Genomic DNA, 9,709 nt, shown 5'->3' on the forward strand with positions numbered 1-9,709 from the left:
GGTTTTAGCACTATATGTCCTGTGGTCACAAAGTAGCTGCCCCAAACATGTGTGCACATCATCTTTAAGTCAGTGTGAGAATCTGCTGAGTCAAGGCTGTATATCCGTGTTAGAAATCCATAGGGGATTATTAGCTGGGTGTTAACATGCAGCAAAACTACAGCACCCTACCACATCGGGCTGTGATAAGGATAGGCTTCAGAGTACAGTTAGTAGAAAATACAGTGTTACTGTGTGTGCAGGGATGTAAACTGGAATGCCATGTTAGTTAACAGCTAGTTAGTTAGTTGTTCATAGTGCCTTCAAAAATAATATGCTACTTTTATAATTTTTGCAGGGGTACTCCTCAGCTGCACTGTCCTGACATTGGAGGGGAAATGCTGTCTGAAAATAGAAGAAAACTCTATTTTCCTGCCTGGGGTGAGATAGTGTGTTGCAACTCCAAGTCTCAAGCGCCACTTGTGGAGGCACAGCGAGAAATACTCTTGTGGAGTGTCATCATGGAATCGTTGATAGTGCCAAAGTCCTACTACTGCATTTCAAAAGAAAAGAAGGAAAGAGAAAAGGGTCCTTGTACATAGATTTCTCTTCAGTTTCTCCCCCCCACACTTTCCTGCCCAACCTCTTCCTCTACTGGAACAGATTTGTACAACACGAAAATTTTGTTAATTTTTTTAATAGATGCAAGTTATTCTTGCATATAATGCAGAATTTTGGGGTTCGTTTGGGGGAGGGAAGTGTCTTTTGTGGGGGAGGGAGAGGAGAATTTTTTTTTCTGAAGTGTTTTAAGACAGAGTTGCAATCTTTTGGCGTCGTCTTGGTGCAGATCAGCATCTGAGCCCAGATCCCCACCCCAGTTTACATTTCAGCCCAGTTAAACATGTTCTGGAGTGGTGGGTTTTGTTTTTTTTCCCCTTGTTGTTTTGAATTTTTTGTTTTGTTTTATGGCCACCTGCTACTGGTTGAAGTATTTAAATCTCTGCTTTTATGTGCTCCTACAAGGCAAGTCTTCTCCAGCTCCTGTACTTCACTTTTCACCAGCCAGCCCCAGCTGTGGGTCTCTAAAGATTTGGCTAGAATGCCTTTTTTTGTTCTGATTTGCTGGGTTTTTTTAGCACTTTTTGTTTAAACTTGCAGTACAACCTCCAGAGGGGTTGGAGTGAGGAAATTAAGATGCTTCATAACTCAAACTTGTGTTTCTTTGGCTGGTACAGTGATGGACACCATAACCAGCAGTCTGCCCTCCAGCTTTAGATGTTGTAGCGCACAACAGAAATTTCTTATTAACCCTTGCCACTAAATTTTTAGATCGATCCTAGGTTCCTGATTGCACTTTTTTTTTTTTTTTTTCAAATACTGCTAATATGGATTTGTGTGGGAGTGTCTGTCCATGCACATTTGAGGAGGAAATGGAGAGAGAGCAGGAGCATGGGTGCAGGAGCCGTCCGGTGCATTCCTCTGATGAGCTGGGTTTGGAAAACTTGCCCACCTTTCAGTACGCTGCACAAATAGGTTGCTAGGGAGTTTGAATAAATCTGACTTTTCTAACTTGTTGCTCAGTTGTTGTAACTCAATAAAGCAAAGGCTAAACATTTTGGTAACCCCTTTCTCATCTCTTTATTTTATTCCATTTAAAATCCAAACTCATCCCAATCTTGGTGCACAAGGACTTGGTGCCTTTAGAATCACAGTTAGGGTTTTAACTGGTTTTGCAGTATTCAGCTTGCAGTATTCAGCTTGGCAAACACTGACTTGATTGAAGTGAACTCAGTGAATACTGATGTTCATTCCCTCCGTGTCAGTCAGCTCCTTCCTGCAGGAGGGATTTGGATAGCACTTGGGAATGGAGAGTTGGGAAACACCTGTTATTTTGATTGCAGTCACAACCGAATGAATGAATGAAGCCGTCCCTGTGACTCACCCATATGTAGTTATTTTTATTAATCATCAGCACAACATTTAAGTATTGAGGGAGGTTTACAGTGGGTGGCAGCAAGCACTCAGTGACTTTTCTTACAATAAAGTTGTCTGGTTCATTGATGAGGGGGAGTGACTGCATGGGGCACCACTTTGCTTGCTGCATTTGTGTAACAACAAAAGGTGGGGAAATGACATCAGCTCCTCCATGGACAAAGGCTGACAGAGGATGAGTCTGCACATCTCCCATCACACAGCTTGGATGTTGATCTGTGTGGTGGAGGCAGAGGCCAGTGCAGTCATGTATGTACCCCCACATGGGTTGTCAGATCAATGGATGCAAGCATCAGGTGTCCAATAGGAAAATGCAGGACTCTGTAACTGAAACTAATGGCCAGTTTTGTTTGCTTTGCTTACATGAAAGGATGCTAATATTTTAATTGCCCTTGTGAAGTTTTTAGCAGCCACTTGGCGGCTTAATGTTCCTGTTTGCATCTCTCATGTCTGATGCCTGTTGTACATCTGTGTGTTTGGAGCACTGACTTACTTTGCTTAACTCCCAGGGAGCTCAGCAGGAGGTTTAGGAGGAACAAGACCCACCTGGGTCTTTCTGTATTTGAACATCCCAGAAGCTGTGGGATTAAGGCCCAGGACTGGGGCTCTTTAAGATCTCTGCAGTTCAAATAAAACAATAGCAGTGGCCCCGGAGTCTGTCATCACACAGATAATAAAGCTGAAGCTGTCCCACAGCAAACAAACAGGCTTGCAAAAGACTGGCACAGTCTTTGCCAGCAAGGGCAGACCAGTGGCACCAAGGAGGTTTGTGCAGGCAGGTGATGGTGTGGCACCAAACCTTCAGATGCTGGGGCTCGTTGGGAAAAGCTGAACCCATGTTTTTTCTTAGCTTAAAGTAACCTGTGTCCCCCCAGAGATTGCTTCAGTGTGGCTGCCAGAACGGGTTCAGAAACTGAGCATTGGAAGCAGGCTTTGTTTTTAATTAATAGGGACGCAGTGACTGTGTTTCTAGGAGAGTCCCAGTGGCCAGGCACAATCAGGACATTGTTTGTGCGTGGCGGCCATTAGGGATAGGCTTGGCCTTGGGGTTTTGTTGCACATGGATAAAAACAGGCTGCTGACACAGAATTTCCTCCTGCATGGCCCGTGCAGGACCCTGGCGTTGGCACCATGGTGCGTGGCTGTGAGCAGGGCCTTGTGCCTGGCAAAGTCCTGCTGTGAGGAGACAGCTCAGGACAGCCTTTCCTGGGCAGGGTCCCCCAGGATCAGCAGTCCCTGGTGCTCAAGTTTTGATTGACATCTTCCACCGTTAACCTAAGTGTCTTGAAATATTCTAATCAGAAAAAAATCTAGTTAACACAAAAACATGCAAAAATGAATCAGATTTTTGCACATGTGCAATACATTTTTTTAAATGTGACTTGTAGAAAAATCCATCACTGGGAAGTTGGGAATGACTTGAATTAGGTGGCCTCTGCTTCCTTAATTTAGTCTGCTTTTTGCTGACAAAAGGATGGATTCTCATTGTATAGATACATTACTACTTCTGCCTAGTCCATAAGGTGCTGGGAAGCTCCTTACCACTGTTGGAGATCTGGGGACTCCAAGCACATAACAACACAGGTACAAATTCAGACAGGTCAGACAGAAGCCTTATTAAATGTCAATAGGGAGAGACTGCTCAGACAGTAGAGAAGAAGAGCATCACTGAATAGTTTGGGTCAGAAGGAACCATTTAAAGATCATCTCATCCAACACCACTGCTTTGGGCAGGGATCTCTTGCACTAGATCAGGTTCTTCTAAGCCCCATTCACCCTTAGCCATGGGAAGTTTTGGGGCATCAACTTCAGCATGTATGACCTCCCTGTAGTCTAAATGATTCCGTTTTCTCAAAAGGGGGGAAAAATCCTGAAAAAAAAAACCAAAACAAAAAACCCCACCAAAAACCAACAAACAAACAAAACAAAACAAAAACCCCAAAACGAACAAAAAAAACCCCAACCAAACCCTTTCCAATCACACCTCTACAGTAGCACCATTTCTAACCTCAAGTCTCCGGATTCTGACCTTTGGGAATTTCATTTAATGTATCACTTTGTAAGTCAGCCAGTGAGTGGTGCAAGTAACCTGCATTTGCACGGTGAAACCCAGCAGTTGCAGGTCTCACTCTCAAAAGAAGGGCTGTCCCAGCACCACACAGACCATCACAGGCTGGAAGGAAAGGGCTGGGTTATGCAAGAAATCTGAGTGATTAAGAGCAGAGTGATAATTATGTGATGATCACCTACAAATCCAGAGAAATACATAGGTAGGTAAAACTGCAAAAAAGATAATAATTATTTATGCATTATATTTGCCATTAGCAGGAATTTAACCACTGAAACTTTATTTTCTTGTAGCCCTCAGATATTGTTAGGTAGCAAAAAGACACATCCTGAAATCTTACTAGCTTACAGAAAGGGGAAAAGAAATAATTTTGAAGGCACGTAAGACGACATTGTAGGAAGTCCATTTGGCATCCTGATAGCAAGGAAAGAGCACACCAGTGATGGAAATGAACTTTTTATTATCATGTGCTAAGGAAAAAGACATGAGAGGGAAGTCATTGTACTCATTTGATCAGTAACTAATGGAAAGCAGTTGTGAATGGGGCCTGTGAGTCTTGAACATAATACTGGAAATATTCATAATACAGCAGGAAAAGTGAATGTATTGAGAGTGAAGGCAAGAGAATACACAGTGAAGGAATGGAAAAGCAGCATGAAAAAAACAGGACAGGGTTTCTCTGGTGTTAGGCAGTTGAACCATATCCCAATCAGATTACTGCAAGCTCTGGCGAGGACGGAGGTAAGAGCTGAGTGACCGGGTAATTGTCAGACTAAATCACACACCACATATCTTGAGCACAGCAAGAAAAAGTAGGGGGGTTCTAGTGTTTTCTTATTTCCACCAAACCTGATGCTCCAAAATGATAGTTCCAATTATATTAAAATTCTCATAATTTAAGTGTACTTTACACATCCAGCAAGTTGGCTCAGGTGCAGTAAATGAGACATTTTTGGAGCTTCCTCAGTACACATCACTTTCCTCCTTTTTTTAATCTTTCTTAAAAATCTAGATCCTCCCAGTCCAGATCATATAAAACTTAGTGTGCAGCAATTTTAATCTAAAAAATAAATAATTTTGCAACATATCTATAAGGAATAATAGCATTAACCCAAGTTTTTGGACATAGAACCTGAGACGTGTGTAGTTATTCACAAGACTGCTGAATAAATGTAAAAGGGCAAGAGCTGGAGTTCAGCTTGGCCTTGTCTTGACTTCTCAGCGAGGAAGCTTCATTTTATATTTGTATCAAATCATTGCTGTTTCATTGGCATTTCTGTCTTTCACTCAAAGCCTTTCCCTCTACAAGAGGCAAAGGCAGAAGGGCAGAAATGAGCAGGTCAGGACTAGTGCTGGGGCTTCTCCACATCCCACACAATCCTGCCAGGACATCCTTCTTCTCCAGCACAACTCTCCAGGCAAAGCTTTCACCTTCCAGCCTTAATTCTCTCCACCTTTAAGTCTCTCCGTAAACGTTTTCCCTCCATCTTCCTTTCCCAGAGACCCATTTTGGGGGGTGTTGTGGTTTAACCCCAGCTGGCAACTCAGCCTCACACAGCTGTTTGCTCACTCCCCCTCAGTTGGATGAGGAAGAGCATTGGAAGGGTAAAAGTGGGAAAACCCACGGGTTGAGATAAAGACAATTTAAAAGATAAAGCAAAGGCTGTGTACACAAGCAAAGCAAAAAAGGAATTCATTCACCACTTTCCATGGGCAGGCAAGTGTTCACTCATCCTTAGGAAAGCGGGACTCCATCACATATAACAGTGATTTGGGCAGACAAATGCCATCACTCCAAATATCTCCCCTTCCTCCTTGTTCCCCAGCTTTTATTGCTGAGCATGATGCCATATGATATGGAATATTATAGATTCATAGAACAGTTTGGGTTGGAATGGACCTTGAACGTTCAACTAATCCAACACCCTCTGCAATAAGCAAGGACATCTTCAACTCCATGAAGCGCAAATCGAAAACATACCCCCATACCAGCTACTGTGAAGAAAATGAACTCCAACCCAGCCAAACCAGCATAGGGGGCACCTGGGGAAGGTGCTAGGTGCTACCCCCCACCCTGGCTGGCATTTCTGGCCATTGCTGCAGCTGCTCTTTTATTCCTATGGAGGGGGAATTTCTTCTCCCTTTATAGTACAAGCTCACGGCACGCAGTAGGGTACTTTATAAACACATTAGCATGCATGTGTGATTAAATCCCTCATGGTCTTAGGAGCATTGCTATCTTCTCCAACTGACAGGAACAGAACTGTTCAGCCTCTTTGGCCTCCCTGAACCACTCACACGAAGTCATTAATAATACCAAAAAGCATTTTGCCACACGATGGCATGTGAGACACATCTGTACCTAAATGTTCAAAGTTGACATATTTTGCTTTTTCATCCTCCCATAACCCCAGCAGTCCCTCTCATCTAAGCGCTGGGGCCACCAGCCAGTGCTGGTGAATGATGATGCAGCTCTTCAGGGAAGTGGAAATACTTGACTTTTCCTCCTGCTTTGATGTGCTCCCAAGACACATATTAAACAGCAGCATCATGTTTTATCACCTGACTGTTAAACCTCTTCATAAAGGGATCTTCCTCAGTGCCTTTTCATTGTAGGTGGGGTTTCACACAAACTCAGGCTACTCCCTGATGGTCTGTTGTCTACAACCCTACTCCAGTTCTCCCAAGGCACTTTTGAACATTTACCTTCACTTCTGTTGGCTGTAGCTTCAATTATTTAGCCCTGTGGGTTGGCTGCGGTCTCACCCAAAGGGCCATGTTCCCCAGAACTGTCTCCATGCAAGGAGAGGATGCTGAGCAGGAGAGCTGGAAAGTCAGGGAGGTTCCATGCAAGCGGGAATTTAAATCAGCACTAATTTTGATTTTTTGGGGTAGTTATTCACTATTACTTGTGACACATTTGCACATGCTAAGAGCAAGGGGACATAACTGGAGCAGCTGTGACAGAAATGGGATGTATATGCAGAAGTACCCCAGAACTGGAAGCACAGCTCCAAGTCTCTTCTCCAGCACAGATTCAGACTTCAGCCACAACCGAGCAAACAGCAGGCAAAGAGCACCAGTGTTGGGGTAAGGGGGCCCATGGGTTTGACCCAACGTGGCCCAGGTGAAGAGCCCAGAGCCAGGAGCACAAGCCAAGACCTATCCCTGCATCTGAAGGCTGGCATGCTCAAAGGCTCCCTTATTAGGGATTTAAACAAAAGGAATTTTAATCTTTTTTTTTCTTCTTCTTTTTAATGCCAGCATTTGAATGGGGGAGGGATGCAAATTTTAACACAAAGCCACACACTGAAGGTCATGGAAAGGCAGACATTGTCTTCAGTAACATTAAAAGGAAGACCAACCCTGCAGTATCAGAGCAAAGAAATGAATACTTCTTTTGATTGGAAAGAAAGTTTCTCCATGCCTGGTTGCAGTACAGCATTGCACAACAGAGGCTGCTGTGGTTGAGAGCAAGGAGAATTAATTACTTTGCTTTTTGAAGCATGGACTGCTCTGCTCCACTGTGCCAGCTTCAAGAACGATAAGCGCTTATCCAAAGAGCTCGGTTTTGTCCTCCGGCGCAGGAGTTTTGCCTGTCCAAGTCACAGGAGGCTGCTGAATATTTGGTTTGCCATCTCAGGGAAGGACACTGAACTGAGCACCAGTGTTGGCCACACAGCACCGTGGTGTCATTGCACTGCCCCAGAGTGCTGGCTACTGCCACCACAACACATTACAGCCCCACAGCACAGACAAGGTTTTGCCAAAAGCACATTTATCTCCAAATCACCTCCTCTCAGAGGAATTTGCTTTCAAGGGCATTTCAGCATCTAAACAAAGATGAAGTACACCTCTCTGAGGGTTGCAAGCAGTGAGGTGGTGGCACCGAATGATGTCCTCCACGCTTTGTCCTCAGCTAGGCAGCAGCAAGTTAAGCCACAGAATGGGCTTACTGATGATGTGTTTGGCCTTTCAGGGGGCTGAATTATTTTCTTGAGTCTCTTACACCTCCCACCTCCACTTATTCATTTAGGAGGAGATTGGTTTTTTTATACGAGTGACTTGGAACTGAAGTCATACAGCTCACCAAGGCTTTACTCCCCTACTCACAAATAACTTCCAGGTGGCCCTTGGCAGGAGAAAAATGGTTTTGTTCAGTAAAAGCACCACCCACCAGTTCAGGGTAGCTGCAGATGCTGCTGCACTGACCTTCAACAGGCAAAATCATATGGTGTTTAAATTTCCACTCTAGTGCTGACACCCCTTCTGAAAAAAAGCAGTTCCCTCCTCTCCCAGAGCCACTGTTTCTGGCCACCTGCAGCTCCAGTTTGCCAGAGTCATAACTCCTAGTGCTCTTCCTATTCCCAACTTTTTAGCAAAAGCTGTTGATTTACCTAAACAGTTGCAAAAGAACCAAAGGACACAGGCATAAGGTAGTTTTTACATGAACAGCTCCTGCTGGCCTGTTGTTAACAGATGCTTCCAGCGACACTGAGAGAACCTCATCCCAGGTCTCTGTAGAGCCAAAACCAATGTCTCCTCAGCATCCTGCACACTGAATTTCTTCATTCATCTTCACAGTCACAGCATCAATAATTTTTTTTTAAAAAAGCATGCCAAACATAAGACTAAATATAAAAGCTACACAGAGCTTATCAGGCTTTTATCACCCATTTCTTGATACCAGCTAGAATTGCCCTATTCCCATGCCTGGCATAACTGATTTTGATACTCCTGAACCATACTCAGCTAGCACCGAAGCAAGCCAAGAAACAAGCTGACAGGTAAGAAAGATCAGCACTTCTTTTGAATTATGTTCTTCCTGAATTATCATGTGCAGATAGCGATTTCTTAATTGACACTTATGCTTGTTCAACACTAGATCAATCCTTTGATTGATTTAATCCTTTAATTGATTTAATCATATTCAAGATCCAGACTACCTGCTTCTTAAATCACCACTTGGGTTGCAAGACAGATGTACAGAGGTGGGGGGAAAAGACAGTTATGCCCCACGTGCTCTCTGCTGTAACGGATATTCAAAAAGAGAATTCCTGCAGATCCAGGGCATCAGTACACTTCTTTTTTCCACCTCCCTTCCCACTCCTTTCCCCAGCTCTTTACCGGGGTTGCAGTGCCAGTCAGTGGCTGTTTTTCTGGCAAACATGTAGCAAAGCTGAAGCCTGACACACAGTGGCATAGTCAGAAATAAATTCAAGTCCACAGAATTGCCCTAATTTGGGCAATATTTGGCTTACAATTGCTTCCTGTCCAGCAAGGAACATCTAAGAGTAAGCTTACCTTTTGGCATTTACTTAACAAAGCTTGCAATTTCAAGACACTCCTTTGAAAGGGAAAAAGATTAAAGCTTTTTAGGTTAGATAGCAGGTGATTTCGTTTACACCTTAGGTCAAAAAAAAAAAAAAAGCAGCAATACAGCAAAGTACCTGAGTGATCTTGGCAGTGGCATCAGCACTGAGTTACAGATCACCAAACATGAGGGAGATGCCATGTGCTGTCCTGCCCCTCACCCTGGCTGGAAGGGATGCACAGCCCAGCCCCACTGTCCCAGCCCTTGCCAACCCACTGGCACTCCTGAGCTTCTTCACTGCCGAGACCCTCGTGTTCCACCCAAGTCCCCAGAGAGCAAGCAGGAACGAGCCCATC

General features: G+C 44.1%; 1 protein-coding gene across 5 annotated transcripts in view; it reads left to right on the forward strand.

Annotated features, from left to right (window-relative positions):
* Positions 1 to 1,601, forward strand: part of ZHX2 (zinc fingers and homeoboxes 2) — a 75,648-nt gene extending 74,047 nt beyond the window's left edge. For all 5 annotated transcript variants that reach the window (XM_017826415.1, XM_017826412.1, XM_017826417.1 and 2 more), the window contains one exon: positions 338 to 1,601. The gene's annotated coding sequence lies outside the window, so the exon portion shown is untranslated. The remainder of the gene's footprint in view (positions 1 to 337) is intronic.
* The last annotated feature ends 8,108 nt before the right edge of the window (positions 1,602 to 9,709 follow it).

This window comes from Lepidothrix coronata, unplaced genomic scaffold (assembly GCF_001604755.1).
Source record: "Lepidothrix coronata isolate B3197 unplaced genomic scaffold, Lepidothrix_coronata-1.0 Scaffold126, whole genome shotgun sequence".
In the NCBI taxonomy this organism is placed as follows: Eukaryota; Metazoa; Chordata; class Aves; order Passeriformes; family Pipridae; genus Lepidothrix; species Lepidothrix coronata.